General features: G+C 47.6%; 1 long non-coding RNA gene across 1 annotated transcript in view; it reads left to right on the forward strand.

Annotated features, from left to right (window-relative positions):
* The window catches only part of LOC114065707, a 29,700-nt gene that overhangs the window by 11,105 nt on the left and 967 nt on the right, over window positions 1-17,628 (forward strand). The gene's annotated exons all lie outside the window — the stretch shown is intronic.

Consider the following 17,628-nt stretch of genomic DNA (forward strand, 5'->3'; position numbering starts at 1 on the left):
AGGGACTCTTTACTTTAGGGCTAATTATACTAATCTTCACCACGTTATCTGTTTAAAATCTGTCTGTCAAACGGGCGGCTGGACCCAAAACCCCCTGAACTGGGGAGGTTTCTACTGCAACTGGTGGTGTGCTATGGCAATAATTTACTTTACTTCCTTGATTAGACGAGGCTTGCTACCCGTGTTACTCCCAGAAGGCTTGATAGTTACAGAGTTTGATCATAAGTGCAAGGAAAACTTTTACTTTTAAGGCTGCACTTTAAACGTGTTTCCAGCTGCAGGTGGCAGGTGAGCCTGTGTGGGACAGTGGGAAAGCCAAAGGGAAGGGCTCTGTGAGGAATGAGGGGGGCTGTGAGGGGTGACAGAACTTTTCACCAGGGGTTTTTAATCTCTGCTGTGATGCAGAGATGCATAGATGCAAATTTCATTCACTGTCTGCTGTCAGCTGGGGCGCAGGTGAATCACAGTTCCCAGACACAGGAGCAGTGTGGGGGTGTTGGAATGAATGAGCCTCACAGGGGATAAAATCAGCACCTCTGGGGCTCTGCTCTCCCTGTTCTTGTTTAAATAGCCTTGGGGACACAGGTAGACAAAGGCATGTGCCCAGGTATGGCACTGTTCCCCTGGAGCCCTCCCAGCCCTGGTGTGGGTCATATCTGCAGGACTGCCTGCAGGAGGGAGAGGGGATGGCACAGTGGCTTTGACCTTGAGGGCCCACTGGAGTCCAACACATAATAGCTACAAGTCCTCATCACTTTCAGACTTCTCTACAGATGTTAATTAATTAATCCCACCTAATTTGACCTGTTTGTCACCGACTTGCCCTTGATCATCACTAGCCAAATTTAGAAGTGCTTCACTGCTTCCACATATGTAAAGTGAGGGCCAGCAGCAGTCAGGGCTGGTTGCTGGGAATTGTCTGATTGCAGTCTTTATTTGGGTGAAAAACACTGGTTTATTGCAATATAGGGTTTCTGTCACCAGTATTTGCCCAAGGTGGGATTCCTGGGTTGCTCCTGCCCTGCCGGTGGAGCAGAGGCACCACATTACAGGGTGCCCGGCTTGGAGGTCACACTGCGTTCCCGATTTGAGCAAGGAAGGGACAGTCCCTGCACACAGCTCCCTGTTTTCTGGGGCGGGTGAAAGTTTCTGTTTGAGCACTGAAAGCTCCTTAAAGCCTCCGGCTTTGTGTCTGTGTACGGCGGACGCTGCTGCCGCCGGAGCTGCAGTTCTTGCGGAGCTCTGCTGGTGACAGTGTCGACTGAGTAAAAACCCACCGCGGCTCTCGAGGGTGGCGAAACGCCGAGTGCCTCCGTCCCGGCCCTGCTGGGATGTCGGGAGACAGCTGTGTCCCTGGGGCATGCGTGGCTGTGGACAGAGGAGTGGCAAGGGGAGTGCCTGGGCTGTGGGGTTAGGAGAGCAGGTTGAATTTGGGATGGGAGGAAGCAGCTGAAGAGGAAGGATGAGGTGTAGGAGGTTCAGCTAAGTTTTAGCTAACTATCCAGATGCTAGAATTGCTCCAGCTAGGTGAAACTCAAACTGACACCACTGTGGCTAGTTTAAAAATGCCTGTTTTTGAATAGGAGGATGGGACCTCAGGTCCTTTTTCTGTATCCAGCGAGGTCCCTTGGGAGCTGGGCTGGTTCAGACTTCTGAGTGCAGGAATTTTTGTGAAGCTGCACTAACCAACCACCCTGAGATGCTCATGTGGAAATTGGAGGTGGCAACTGGCCAAGGCAGCTGCAAATCTAGAACCATCCAAACTCTGGGCAATAGGAATGTGTGTTGGTTTTTTTTCTGTTGGATCACAGTGGATACAGAGCCCTGTACAGAACAAGGTGCAAAGGGGCTGCACCTCTCCCAGGGCTTGCTGTGCCTGTGTACCTTGGCAGTGTAATTACATCTTGCAAAAGATCTGCCAACTGCCTGCAGACTGTAGGAGACGGCCCACCACTGGAAAAACAAGCTGGGTTTTTACTCCGGTGGTGCCCAGTGTCCCTGGAAGGAGAAATGCTCAGCTCTGTGTAAGGTGCATCAGAAAACTGCACAATAAGTGAAGTCAAGTGGAAACTTGGATGGGAAGAGATTAGTTGATGAAATAAATAATTGCACACTGCCAGTTTTCCTTCATGTGAGGGTAATGAGTGTGTAATTCAGGTAATGAGCAGAAGCCGAGGGCCCACCCTGCCCACGGGTGGGCTGCAAGAGCAGAGGCCTCCTTGGGACACAGTCTGACCCTGGTGTAATTCTGATCATTGATGTCACGTGGTGCTTCCAGTCCTCTGGAAAATCAGCTACTCTTAACTGTAGCCTGTCCCATCCTATGGCAAGTGCCCCATCCTGCTGGTCACCCCTTCACTTTAAAAATCAAGAGCACCCACTGTCAGACATGAGGATGATGGGCCTCATTGCGCCTCCAACCTCTGCTGCCCTTGGTGAGCAGCTCGTACCTTGTTGGCACCCTCAGCTGGCACCTGTGGTGTCCCTAGACTATGTGGGTGCCAGGGATGCCACACAAGTCCTTGCTGATGAAGAGGGGCTGGGTGTGCTTACATGCACAACTCATTTCCCCCCAGGCTTTTTAGCTGCAATGTGGCTCTGCAGATAAGTTTTCCCACCCTAGAGGAGCTTGGCAGGTATCTCAGGTGTCTTTTGGGCAACATAGCAATTCTCTTTTTTGGATATTTGCAAGCTTCCAAAGCTGTCCTTTCTATTTCAGAACAAGCTATGCTCTGGGAAAAAAAAAAAAAAAAAGAGACCAACAGAATAATTTGCTTAAGACTCAGATTCTCAGCAGCAAGTAAGATATAATTGTACCCTTTGATCTTCAAAGATATCATCCAGTGTCTGCTGAAGTCAGTGAAAGCCACTCTGTTTGACTTCAATGAACATTTATAATATACAACTCAGAAATATCCTTCCACTTTATCTACACATGTCTGATGCCTCTCTGGTGAAAATAAACTTCAGTGTGTAAGTTTGGGTGTTTTAACATAATTTTATGTGGCATGAAAGTGTTTCATATTTGAACATGAAAGGAATAAAATTTGTTTGCCCTGAAAAACACAACTGCTATTAAAGAAACGTGTGGCATCAAGCCCACATCACCTAACAGGAGTTTATACAACACTTGTAGCTGCATCAGCATTGCTGAAACAAGTGCTCAGTTGCTAATGAGCTGCCAGCCAAGCAGCAGTGCTGCCATCTGAAAACCTTTCTGGTCCTTGGCATCTGCCTGTATGAGAGATCTATGATACATAAGCCCAGAAAAATATCTTCATTATGTCAGATTAATTCTGCACATAGTCCAGTGTTTTAGCCTACTGTAAAACTGGAGCTATCTCTATGTAAATGCACTAAATAATTATCTGAGATTTGCCTCGATGTGGGGGTTTGGCATTTTCCATTCTCCATCCCTACATCCATCCTCAGCAGCAAGAGTTACAGACTAGTCTGGAGGGGAAGGTTTAGTACCATGAGGAATTTGTAATAGAAATCAAATATTAGTACAAGCAAGATGATATCTTGCCCAAATGAGACTTGATTACATTATTAATCTTGATAGTTATACATGATTTTTTGTGCATGTGATTTGAATACTGGATTAAAAAGCCAGGAGATGAGCCACTGAGATGATTTGCTTTCTTGGGAGATCCAGGCAGAAAGGTGCATTTACCACTGAGCAAAATTTTCATGGGCTTTGGTGTAAGTTTGGAGGATTTCGTCCTGCTTGGATGCCGATGGAGGCCTTTCCCTGCAGGAATCCTGGACCAGAGCTACCCATCACTGAGGCCACAGGCAGCAAAGCAATTCAGCGCGTGCTCGAGCACCCCAGTCCCTGGGGAAGAACTCTCTGGTGCAGCTCAGCACATGCTCATAGTTTTGATAAACAGGAATGGTTTTAATGACACATTAATGATTACCAGCATTGTGGTCTCAGTACATGTTCTTCAAACATGTCATCACCTAATGGGATGTTCCCTTTTGTGCACGGCCATCGCTGGGGTGTCTTATCTCCTCTTGCTTCCAGCCCCGCTTCTGCCTCATCCTCTTTACCACTGTTGTTTGTACATCTTTGCTCACCCCTTCCCATCTCATGCTGTTTTCAGCCAGGGGAGCTCCAGGCTGTGGTCTCAGTCCCGGGGTGATGCATCCCATGGGGTTGGTGTTGTGGGAAGGTGCCCCCACTGGAGTCAGCTCAGCCAGGACTCCCCTGGCACTGGAACCTGGAGCATCTCCAGCCATGGAATGGTCTGTAAATATGTCTGTATTAAGGATCTGGCAGACTAGATCTCAAACACTTCAAAGACAAAATATTTCACATTTGGAGTGCTTGACATCTGATTTATTTTTTTTGTATCAGACTTTTTGTTCCCTAATTTTTGTTTGAAGTAGTTATAATGGTAGGTGTGATAACTCAGTATTTGGTCCTTGTCAGTAGGATTGCTCTAGTTTTCCCACCTGCTTTTTGGAGGTTGCTCATAGGGTGTTTAGTTCAGCAAAACAGAGTGATGCAAGAAATTATAATTTTTTTCTATAAAAAGCACTGAAACCTCATTTTGAGTGCTGATTTATTTATTTTAATTACACCAGAATAGTTTCCATTCCTCCTTGTGCCCTAGAGTCTGTTAGGAATCTGGTGTGATAGAGAAACAGCCCCTAGAGAGTCTTTGGAAAAGTAAAGACATGCCTGTGTTCGGTGTGTAGGAGTGATGTATGATAGAGAATAATCTGCTGTTGGAATGGGAATTACTATCGTTTTTAAAGAGACTGAGACTTTGGATCATATAGAGGGAATAGCAAGTTATGGTCATAATCACTAGCTTTGAATTTTGCTTTTTAGGCACTTGCTAACTGTTAGTTTTGGGGTGGAATGGTATGAACACAACCATGTCCCTATATGGGATGTGATGCAGAAACGTTTCCAAGAGCTGAGCCTGAGGCTTTCCACGGAATCATACTTAATATGGCAATGGCAAGCAATTTTTTTCATTTTGATTTAAATCCTTGAGAGTTATTCCACTGTTCCCCTACTCCTTAAAGCTGAAGCCCAGCTCAGTGCAGCCCACAGTGATGCTGGCCCTCTGACAGCTCCTTCTTTGGTGACAGGCACTGCAGGTGTGTTTTCCCCAGCAGAAAGATGCAGGCAGGAGAGGGGATGTAAAAAGTTCAGGACATAAAGTAGTGAGAAACCACAAGCACAGGTGATGCTGCAGGTAGCAGTGGAGTATGCACAGCTGAGTGAGTTGGATTTGGTGCTTATGGATGGTTTTGTGATTGGTATTTCATTCTTACTGGTTTCAGAGGAATTATTCTGGGTGAGGGATTGTTAGCATTTAAGATATAAACTGAGGTGAGGGCAAGGTGACAGGAGAGAAGAGGATAGAGTAGCAGGCACTGAGGGAAAAGTGCTCTCCGTGGTGTGGGAGATTAAGGTGGCAAGGAGAGGAGCCTGTGTGGATGGGGTACCTTGCAAAATTTAGGTGCCAGCATGTGCATGAGGTGCTCTTATGTTAGGAGAAACCTTGGGAACCAGGTACAGCCATGGTGAGAGATGGGCACTGTGATGGAGGCTGGGCTTGTTGGTGTCTCTGGTGCTGCACGTCAGGATCAGTTCATGACACAGAAACCTAACCCAGCATCCCAGCTGGAGAGTGTAAATGCCACTGTGTTCCTAGGAATGTTTTGGAGTTCCTGCCAAGTTAAAGATTACCAGATACAGCTGGGATCAACTGGCCACAGCTCAATTTTAATGGTGCAACAGTGACAACCAGTGGCCAGCTGGGCTAATCTGGGACAAGTGCCATCCCTCCAAACCAGAGCTGGGTGTTCTGGGGCTCTGGCTCCCAAAGGGGCTGTACTCACACTGTAGCTCTGCTCAAGGGGTGGGAGATACCCCACCAGAGAGGCTTCTGAGAGTGGCAGTCTTTGATGTTTCTGCCTTCAGAGTCGTGATTCAAAATTGCTAATGGGTGAAACCTTAGCACAGCAGTTTGGGGCTGAATTTCTGGTACTGGGTACTCAGCTGCTGGAACACAATTTGAGGACAATGTTTGGTGTAAATGATTGGATAGGGCAGAGCACGGGTGGGAGAAGGGCTTGGGCTAAGCCTCTGATGGTGCTCTTTTACATTTGGAGTTGTGTTTTTCCTTCAATACCTTTGCTTCCATATTGCATCCTTGTGTGCTGCAAATGGACGTGACCTCAGATGCAGCACAAAGAGTACATGGTTGAGCATCTGATGTAAGACTTTGTTTTTCCCTCCTCTTAGCCTCAAAAAAATCACTTAGACCCCAAAGTGCTTGTGCTGCTCTTTGTGTGCAGAGGACCCCATCACTGGCCAAACACTTTTATTATGGGAAAAGCAGAAATCCCACAACCTCCCTCTACCTGGGCACTGCTGTATCCCACTCACAGCATCCCAAGGACTCAGTGCTGTGACTATCACACCATCTCACTGCAGTCCTTCCCCTCCCAAGAGAAGCCTGGGGCCGTGAGGGAGCTGGCAGGGCTTAAGGTCCTCCTGCTCTACATCTGCCATCTGTTTTGGGCAGGCCTTGGTCCCTTTCCCAGGGAGGTGGCAGCATCCCTTCCCAGGGCCACCACAGGGCAGGCACATGGGGGAGGGCAGCCTTTGCTTCTCCCCTGCGCATTTGGCAGTTCAAAGGCTGCTGCTCCTCATCGCTGCTCTCAAATCAGTGGATGACACCGATGTGAATATGTGGTTATAGCACAGAGGGAACTGCAGTTTCGTATCATGGGTTTGAACAGCTCAAGGATTGCCAGTAAGGTGCCATTTGCAAGACCTGGATTGATTTTTTTGAGAATTTAGGACCAAGGTAAGCCCCTTGTGAGCTGGCACACGTGGCCCAAGGGTATTGACCCCTCTTGTGTGGTGGCTGGTGCTGGTCCAAGCTGCCCCATGGGCATCTGTGATGCCCCTGAGACACCAGGAACCGCTTTGGGAGGGCGGTGGGCAAATTTTGGTGGAAACCAAAAAACTCTGGGGAAAATTCTTTGATCTTTCTTGTTCCAATGCAAATATCCTGTGTGTCTCACTCTGGTGCTTCTTGGGTGAGTTGCAGCTACCAGTGATGTGGTGCCGCTGTCAAACTGCAGCGTGGGCCAACTTAACCAAGACTAACTCGTTTGGCTGAAGTTTGCAGTCGTAAGATCTTAAATTCTTTCCTCGTTAGCTGCTTTGACCCCTGGGGCCAGTTGAAAAACAATTCTGTTGTGTGTGTTTGGGATTTTTAAAATTTAATAATTGGTTTAAGAAAGTCCAAGAGTTTGGAGTGTAAGAGCACCCGAGCACGACGCTGAGCTGTTTCCTGGTGGGGAGAGTCCAGGCAGAGCCCAACCAACACGGCAATGGGGCTGGAGAGCTGGGATGGAGCTGGGATGGAGCCAATGACCCAGCAGCGATCCCGGTCCTTTGCTCCAGGGTGCCCTGGGTAGGACCCGGCTCTCCTCCTGTGCCTTGTTTCTCTGACCACATTGGGCTAAAAGTAAAAAGTAAAACAGGAGGTGAAACCCTTCTGTTTGTTAATCTTTCTTCTTCTATCTTTCTTTCTCTTTTCTTCCCCCCCCCCCTTTTTTTTTTTTTTTTTTTTTTATTAGCAGGGCTCCTTTTTTCTCTCTCTTTTGCCTCAATAGAAAGAAAAAAAGTTTTGTCAGCACTCCTGTTTCTTTTGTTGTTTTCTTTTTCTCAGAAGTCTTTTCTGCTTTTATCCTAATCCCAGGCATGCATGAGGGAACAGTTGTGCTCTGTTGTTTGTCTGTTCTGGTAGTTTTGAACCAGTAGGGCTCCCGCTTTGTTCTCTTTATTTTCTGAACACAGAAAGGTAAAAGAGTAGGAATAGCGATTGAAACTCTTAAGAAGAGAAACCTTCGATATTTATTTAGATTTAATTCATTTTTTGCCATGTTGGTAATAATTAAGGGATGATGACAAAAAAAAAAAGAAGGGGGAAAAAAAAAGGAAAAGGAAAGAAACCTCTTTTCACTCCTCTGAGATCAGAGTTTTGCTACCCCCAGAACATTTTTTACTTGTACCCCTTGAGACGCTGCGTTTTTAACCATGTTGTCCAATTTATTCACTCTCTGGAACCAGACAACAATTTAACATATGCCAGCATTGGTTTTTTTCCCTGCACACAGAATTTCTCCTTTGTAGAGCTGGCTTTATGATTTGAAAAGCAGCGTTAGGCTGGTTTACCTGATGCAATGTCAGCCTGATTTTCAAGTCAGGTCTGGGTTTTAAGCCTTATATTTATGGCTTTACATGCACTCTGGTGCTTCTAATTTTTGGGGCGAGCGTGTTGTAGAACTGTCACTAAAGCTTTTTTGTGATTTTCTAGGTATTTCTTTACTAGTTGGGCATGCTGGCTGATAAATTTCCTGAAATGTTTTAACAAATTAAACTAAAACTAAGCACAGATCCATCTGTTTCTGTTTCATCCCTGCAAAACAAACCTTTTATGATTTTGGTATCCAACATGTGCTTGTTCTCTGTTGCCATGGAGATGCTGTAGGCCCGAATTTTTTTTTTTTTTTCACAGGCTCTTACGATGAAGTTTTTTTTGAAAACTGTTTTGATTAATTTTTCTTCCACTTCAACTTCTCTCTCACTTAAACTGTTTTCCCCTTTTGTTTCCCACTTGATTTATGGCAGGTCACTGTCATTTAAATAGATGCGCGTTTTGAAATTCCTTCTTTCTGTTCGAATGCAAAGGAAAAAAAAAAAAGATAAAAAAAAAAATAACCCATGCAAGTCATGCTCAAAGACTTGGTTATTGTTGCTTGTTGGATTTCTGCTCTCTGTGGTTGTCGGGCCTAATTCAAAGTAATTCAGGCTACTCAGTGGGGGCAGTGCATAGCTCCACAGGAAATTATGATAGCAAAAGTCTTCCTGTAGAGCTCTACACTTGGCACTACAAAGTGCCTCGGGCTGCAGTTACCTGAATAGGGTTGAATTAGACCAGACAACCGCATCATCCCACTTCTTAATCTATTAGAGCGATATACAAGTGGCAATTGTTGATTGCAAAAATGGGATTAAGAGGCTCTTCAAGTGAATTGATTTTCTTGTGAGAACAAAAAGAGGAAAGAGAAGGCTCGTTTGAATCACACAGCCAGAAAGTTTCGTGAATGGGTTCCACTCCAAATGCTAGAATTAAAGCAACCAGTATTTCCCCATGGAGCACGCAGGTGAGAGGAATAAAGTGCTGAAAAATAGAAAACGATGTCTAAAACTTAAAGTTTGCGGTGCTGACACCAAATCGCAGCTCTCCCCCTGCCACCCCTCCCTCCCTGCTCCCAGCACCAACAACAAATCCTTGTTTCAACCAAAGACTTTGTTGCTCTTCATCAGCCTCTACTTATTATTCTTTAATCTTTATTTTTACCGACACGTTTCACTTATTTATTTTGCTTTAACTAAGGGAAGAAAAGGGAAGAACAGCTGCTTTGACTCCTCCTGGTTTTCTCTGAAACTTTCCACTTATTCCTTCCCCCCACCAAGATCAAAGCCGGTGCTGTGTCTCTCCCAAGGCACCTCCAAAACGTGGTGCCTCCACCATTCCTGAGTGACTCCTCAGGGGTTTCACCCTGCCCTGCCAGTGCTTGCTTTTCCCCTCAGGGCTGCTGTTTCCCTGCAAACACAAGTTTTTTGTGAACTAGTGTCATAAATCTCCCATTAACCTCCATGTATCATCCACTGGGAAGAGCAGAGCCTGGTGTCTGGCCTCGCTGGGATGTCTCCTGCTATTTATTTTTGGATGGCTCTCTGTGATACTGGAAATCCTTTTACCTGAGCTGAAAGACAGGTTGATGAGTGTGCATGTGGTGGGTACCTGGCTGCAGGGAACATGGTGGTGAAGGCATGTCCTGCACCGGGTGCAGCAGAGAACAGCAATCAGATAGGGCTCTCTCAGCAGTGTGGAGAATAGAAATGACACCCAGCAAGAAAAAGGAGCTGCTGGAGCAGATGGAGGGAGCCTGGTGCTGTTGCTGGCATTGGGAGGGGATGGAGAAGATGGTCCCCTCTGAGCCACAAGAATGAGAAACATCCCCACCTGCCACAAAAGCATGACAGCTCAACCTGGGAGCTGGCACCAGGGCAGAGGTGTAAGGGGCTTCAGAGATTCTGGGGAGGGGAAGAAGCAGCTGAACTAGACCTTGCTCCGTGAGTTGGAGGGGACGTGTCCATGCTCATCATGTCAGCGCCAGCACAGCTGTTCAGGCTTGTTGTGAGGTTTGTTTGCCTTTGCTTTAAATTTGTTGTGGTAGGCTTGTTTACTCACCTGGCCCAGTAAGTGGCTGGATGAGAAGTATCTTGGACCAGAAAGGGCTAATGGAGTCGGTGTTGAGAATTGGGGGGGCACAGCCATCAGGGAGGCTCTCACCCCAGTGTTTTGGGAAGGGGCAGAAGCAAATTTGGAGTAATAGCGCTATCTCAATATTTTACTTTTATTTCAGAAGATAGTTATATTGTTGCAAAACCTTTCCTTTTTAGTAGGCAGTTGTAGGTGCTGGGTTTCCATGGCATGAGAGACCCCTCTTACACCCAAAGCACCCGATGTGCACGTTCACAAGCGCTGCAAATCCAAATGAAACAAATGTGTCTTTCATAGGAGGTTGAATTCATACTTCCCTGAAGCCTTCGCCATGAGCAGCCAATTTAAGTCTCTTCCCAGCGCATTCCAGCCCTTCCCACCTCTCACCCAGCTCTAAGAGTTTTACATGGTGTCCTTTCCAAACACCCATGAAAAGGTTTCCCCTTTTCACCTCTTCTGCCCCATGAAAGGATTTGCCCCAAAATCCCAGTTGCAGGATCCCAGGAGCACCCACCACGTGTCAGCATCCATGGGCAGCAGGCAGGCACGAATTCCTCCTTTGCAACAATGTTGCTTTCTCTAACTGCAACCCAGTAATTGCTCCGTATTTAATTACCCGGGATTGCATCAGGTCCGCGTGGCGTATTTGCGTGCGCACTATCAATTATGTCATAATAAATGAATTTCCTTTTCAGGATTCCCTGCAGCCGATGGCTGGGCTTCTGTTCCTCCTTGACTGTTCTGACTTTGAACAGGTTTATTCAGCTGTTGTCTGCTAAGCCCTACAGAAAAGAACAATAGCTTCTGATCTGCCTTTTATGGGTTATTGGGAACTGGTGGTCCGCACTACAGCTTTGGTCAGTGATTAACCAGAGTGAAAACAAACTACACAAGGCTAAGTTGATGTTGGAGGAGGAATGAACCCACTTCATTAAGGCTTTAAGAGGAAACCTTTTCTTCTTCAATGCTTGTTCACAACTTTTCAGGTCTCTATTTAATCACGTAATTCTCTCTAAGTAGGAAGAGAAGCTTGCCTCACAGCGAGAGGTCTTTTGCCACATGACAACTTAGAAAGATAAATTATATATAAATATCTTCATGGTTTTGTGGAAAGGAAACCAAATTCAGTTTTACTGCATGCAGCTAATTTACCAGTTTCTTAGGTGCTGTGGGCTTCCTGGCATCCCACTTAAGGAGAGGAAATCTTTGCTGCAATTGCTTTAACTTTTGGCATGTGTGTGTGTGTAGGGTGAACAAATCATATCTGATCAGGGCCAGACACAGGCGGCCAACAGGGGCCGAGGGCAGATGAAGAGGCAGCAATAATAGCAACCCTCCTCTATAGCACCACTGAGCCAAAATGGAAGCGTTCCCCAGGGTGGGATTTTATTCCATCTCCCAGAGAAATCACACCCTTCTGCATCCCAGGATCTCTTTTTGACTGGCACCTCAGGGAGCTGAAATGGAAGGCAGGAGATTTGGGGTGGATGATTCTGGTGCTGGTGAACATGATGAGTGACTCCAGCCCACAAGGTCCAGCCCTCGTGCTGCGCTGGGTAAGTGCATCACTTTGGGGTGGCCTGTGGGTTTTTGTTTAGCATAATTTATTTATTTATTTATTTAGCATGGCAGTTAATTATGGTTTGGAGAGCATACGACTTCGACCTAAAGCACAGCAGTAATAAATCAAGCCACTGGCTCCTCTGGGCGTATCCAGCAGCAGCAAAGTCCACTGTTACCACAGCCTCTGTATTTCCAGCAGTGCAAGGCAGCAGCCCCTCCTGGCTATCAGTGTGCACAGGGAGGGATAACGTGGATACCCTGGGAGATGCCAGGGAGCTGCTTGCTGGGCACCTTCAGCCTTTTTACCAGTTTGCAGGTGGACAGCAGAGATCTTCATCAGACGGATGCCTGAAATGCAAAGGGACACATGTTAATCTGGTGCCTGTGGGATGGGCATGGCTGATCCAGGCTCCTGCTCTTGTGCTGAGATAAGCAAGGGTTGGCTTTGGGGCCAGGATGGAGCAGGTTGTTTCATCGCAGACTTTGATGAAAGGACATTTGGGGAGAAGCAGTCTCTAGTCCCAGTGAGACAGGAGGGCACCAAGAATGTCAGTCTTGCCTTGGACTCCCTCCACACTTGGAAAAGCCATGGATAAGGTTTTGCTCTGCTCTTGATTGCAGCAGTGCACCAAGGAAGGATGGACTTACCTGGGGTAGGAACAGGAAAACCATCAGTCCCCTCCCGGGGGAATGGTGACTGCAACTAAATAGGTTGGGAGATATGGGAACAAAGAGGGTAAAACATCTGTAGAAGAGGTCTCCCACTTCTCATGAAGGCAAGAAAAGTAACGAGTGATGGTTTCCTCCTTAAATTGAACAGGAAGGGCACAATATTCCCTCTAGAAAGGCATTGTGAAGCATTATCTTCCATAAAACTATCAGTTTGTTTTCTACAGGTGTTTTGTAAATTGATTAATTTTGGGTACAAAAATGTTTAAATACTTCATTAGCTGAGTTCTTTGAACTCGAATTAGAAGATCTTGTTGAAATAATTTAATGAAGTACTTTGGTAGGAATGCAGGGGGAGGAAGGCTGGGGCTCTGGGATGGGAGCAGCCTGGGTTTGCAGCAGGTGAGGATCTGGCCCAATGCAGGGTTTGGCTATTAAATTACAGCACTAAGCTGTCTCAATTAATAATTAAAATCTATATTTAAATAATGCATCAAAGGAAAATGCTTAAATTGCAAACTTGAGATTTTTGGGGTGAGTTCAGACTCAGGCTTCAAATGTGGGAGGAATTCAGATAGCTAATGCACCAACATGAAAACGGGATTTCAAAAGCTTCAGCTTTTGTGTTAAAATGATGAAAAGAGAGGAAGGAAAAGAGACTGCTGAGCTCCTTGGAGTGTTTGTGAACAAAATAGCACCTTTTTGGGGAAACAAAGGCAACCCTTCAGAGTCTATCAAACAGTTTATGCCCTGACTGCTGCAAAAATTGGGCAGCAAAAAGTATGAGAGATCCTTTAGAGGATTCCTCCAGAGGGAAGGCTAAGCTGCAGATCGAAGAGAGAACACGAAAGGCAGATGATGTGCCTTGGAAAAAAAGGATTATCAGACTAGTGCCCATTTAGGAGTCTGCAGCTGAATGAGGAGGAGAAACTGAAGCACAGTGAGACTTCCCACAGTGTTTCATATCTGGCAGAGAGGTCTCCTTGGAGACAGTGAAGGGTCTCCCAGCACCAACCCAAGCTGTGCAGCATACCTGGAGAGGCAGGGAGATGTGTGCACCCTTCCCCCAGTGAGGTCCAGTGCCTTCCTGTGCCCATGGCAGCTGGCACTGGTCAGTGTCTGTGTTCCTGTGCAGGGGAGATATCCCACTCCCAAGCAGAAAACCCATCCGTCTGGGCTGAGTGTCAGATCATCCAAGCCTTGCTGATGCTCTCAGCCAAGTAACCGTGTATCTTCCTCCTTCAGAGCAGTGCAGGCTCCAAGGCTCAGGGAAGTGGATTCCCCATCCTAAGCATTGCTCCTGTGCCACTCTCCTGGGGAAGGGACACTGCCAGCAGAGTTGTGATGGACACAGCTGTGTTCCTGGCACAAAGCCCTGCGGTGGGAAGGATGAACTGCACTGTGTGAGGCCTTTCTGGACCTTGCAAGATGGGGAAGATTGTATCAACCCATAGCAAATAGGCTAGTTTGGATCTCCTTAACAAGATCTGCCCTAAGGGAAACTGACACAACCAAAAAAAGCAATGGATCCACATGCTCCTGGGCCGTGTCTTGCTAATATCAGGCAATGTCCAGGGTTGGTTTGGGGATCAGAAATTGTGTAGTGATGGATGACTTTTGCTCTCAGATATCTCTGCTGTGCCAGGGCAGTGGCAGAGCTGCCTCAAGCTTTCCCTGTCTCTGCTTTGGCTGGAGAAGAAATGAGGTTGGGCTCTCCCAGCATCTTGTCCCAGCACGGGGGATGGCACAGCCTGATTTCAACCATCTGGCATGAGTCTGGTGAGCTTCTTCACCTTGGGATGCTTGCAGGGAGACAAACCTGCCTCTCCTGCTGCCAAACCCCAAATCCTCTGCTCCCCATGTCCCACAGGAATGGGGTTAGGTGTCAGTGACATGCTGTCAGCATTGTTTCACTCTCACTGTAGGGCTTGGCCACATGGATGTCTGTGTGGTTTGACTCCAAACACAAACCTCTCCGGGGCTGAATAGAGGAGATTCCTTGGTGCAAAAGGCTGGCTTTCCCTTCACACATGAGGGGTTCGCTCCAATATGCTTTGATGTGCTGCAAAGAGGCTGCTGCAGCATCAATGGCATCTAACACGGTGACACATGTAGGGCCCGAGGGCCCCGGGAGCAGGTTTAAAAAGGACCATTGAATCCGTCCGCCCCTGCACACGTGACTGTCGGTGGCAGGAGCCCAGCGATCGATTGAGCTGTCAATGCGTGCCCATGGACCCAGTTTTGGACTTTCTGCCCTGTGCAAAATGATTGGTCCTGGTGCACTGGGCCTGATCCAAGCCTTGGAACAATATCTGGCTGCTCAGGGAGTGACCGGGGGGTACAGGACCTGTTCAGAGTGTGTAATTACTGCAGCGTGGCTTTCTCAAATCTGTTGAAAGGAAATAATTTAAACTGCAAATTGTTTCCCTCCATAGCTGAGCACTGCACAAAGGAAAACGTCTCCGTTCAGGGTTATTATTAGACCCGGGGGCTTTGGAGATGTTGTTCCTAATGGAGAGAGAAGTAGGCAGTGTTTAACCAACAGAGGAAATAGTGTTTAACCATAAGCATGTCTCTCTAATTTCTGCTTGCAGTCCTAATGAAGAGTGGGTCTGAGCATCAAAGGCAATTTTGCTGATGCTGAGACCACAGGGATTTCATCCCTTCTACCAGGGGACAAGAAAAGGCACTGTTTTCCAAGGATGGTTTTTCCCCAGATTGCTGCTGATGGTCCAGACTTCTCCAGATGGAGATGGCCTTGGAGGCTGCGGTCCAGCCTGAAGCATGAGGGCTGTGACCAGGTAGCTCTCCCTCCAGCCTGCACACACTGCTGAGCTCTCCATCAACAGTCTTTTTGCACAGCGAGTACCTGAGCAAGCCTGCCTGGTCCAAAGCTACCTCCTCCAGGAGGGAATGTGAGTTTGTGTATGGCACAGTGAATGGTGCTGCTGCTTTTTCTCCTGTGTGTGAGTGTTTGCCTGTCTGCCAAGTGCCTGTTAGCACTCTTTGGAGCACAAAGAAGAGATATTTGGAAAACTGGACCTCTGCACTCAGTCTGTGAAGTGATGCCCAAGTAAGGGGCAGGCTCTAAGGGGGAGGAAGTTATGACCCAGGTTTATTAAGGACATCAGGTGTCTGTTGCTTTTGGATACTCTTTGTGGCCACAGGATCTCACTTTTCACCTGGGATTAGTTTCAAAGGAGAGGGGTGTTTTACAGCAAGCAGCTCTTTGCATCTCTGCAGAAAGCTTGTATTGGGAAGGTGGTGGAGCTGCTGCTCCTGGGACATCATGACTCACTGGTATGGAGAGGAGTAAGATATCAGCTTTGAGCTATGCTGGGTCAATGAGCTAATGTGCAGTCTCTATTTCCTTGTGAGTTGGAGCACTTTTTATTCAAAGTTTGCCTTTGCAGAACTTCTTTAGCAGACGTACACAGTGGAGTGTGTTCAGGGAGGAGTTGGGATGCTTATCTGAGGGACTATGGGTGATGTTGGGCTTTTCCTACCCTTGTGGGAGCCTTGAATCTTGCTGGGATGCTGCTGAGGTGAGGCCTGCAGGGTGATGCCGGGGTCTATGGGACCTCCAAGGGACAGCATTTTGGAGAGCCTCAGGAGAGAGGATCAGGGCAGTTGGGGCAATGCAGCCAGTTGTGATCCCTGCGGTGAAGTGCATGCGCCCACAGCAGCTATTTCCTCAGTGGGTGATGGTCTTGGGCTGATCCTGGCTCCTTGTATGGCCAAGGGGAGCTGTCCTGGGGTGTCAGCACCCTGAGGATGGCCCTGCCTTAGTGTCAAATCTTCATCAAAACCCGCTGCCTGTGCAGAAATTCACAGCTCTGATAGCGGGGATGCTGCGGGGAGCCCCTGCCCAGAACTGGATTAACTTCAAGCGCAAGTGGGGGGGTTGAGGGGGTGGGGAGATCACTTCTCTGGCCACGCAAGGCAAGTTTCTGGCTCTGGTATCTCAGGATTAGTGCACCACAAAGGGAGGGTAGGAGCATTATAGTGAAATGTAGACTCTCCATAGGAGGCACCCAGACATCCCAGCGGTGCGGGGAGGGAAGGGGGGGAAGAAAGACATCTGTGGCCCAGCCAAGTTTGCCGAGGGAGCCAGATCGCCCTCATCACTGCCCAGATGCAGGTGTCAAACCTGAATAGAGCGGGTGGAAAGCACAGCGTGGGTACCTGCAGGTAACACCCTGGGGCGTGCCCAGCCTCAGTCCCACAGCACAGGTGAAAGGATGTGTGGGAGGTGGGAAGAGAAAATGTTTGCCTATGTGTCGGTGTGTAGGGGTAATGTCTACTGGGAACTGTAGTTAGAGAATGCACGGTCAAGTGTGAAACAAGAAATGAGGTTAATGCTGCATAGAAGCTGGCACTGGTTATCTTTGCACCCCTGTGTGATGAGTACATGCACTGTGATGTGGGCTGGTCCTGTGTCCCATGGGCACAACACCCACCCACACTCTCCTCGTGGGCTGGGGGAGAGGAATAGGGCAAGAGTTTGTCATGAGAAAGTGTTTTCCCCCTTGTTCTCAGAGTTTAAATTCATCATGAGAGTGCTTTTCTTAGAAAACAAGTGGGGAACTTCTTCTGTGTTGAATGCTGTTGTCCTCTTCCACTGCTCCTTGCAGGTGAGGTTTCCATCAGCCTCTGGCATAATAGGTGAAACACGGCATTCCCCGTGAAGATGCTCCGTGCTGGTGATGCCTTGCTTGGGCAGCTGGTGCCTAAATAAAATCTCTATCTTTCTGGAGGATGCTAAAAGGGTGAGGGCTCTGGCTGGATGGGGTTATGAAGGGTGCGCAGCTTTGCAGCTGGGATGGGAGGAAAATGCCTATGAGTGCTAGTGAAGCCTCCTCGGGTGCCTCGCTGCACCCGCTGCTTCCTCCCATGGCTCTGGGGACACTGGGAAGCAGTGGTGGGGCTCTGGGGAATTAGTTAATTGGGTTTAACTCCCTTCATCTTCCGTTGGAAAAATGGCACGCACAATCATGTATGTAATTATCTGTATAATTATATATGTATACATGTATGAAGTCAGAAGACTTTTTGTGAA

This window comes from Empidonax traillii, unplaced genomic scaffold (genome assembly GCF_003031625.1).
Source record: "Empidonax traillii isolate 1590-97213 ecotype Southwest subspecies unplaced genomic scaffold, ASM303162v1 scaffold20:size5563877, whole genome shotgun sequence".
Taxonomy (NCBI): Eukaryota; Metazoa; Chordata; class Aves; order Passeriformes; family Tyrannidae; genus Empidonax; species Empidonax traillii.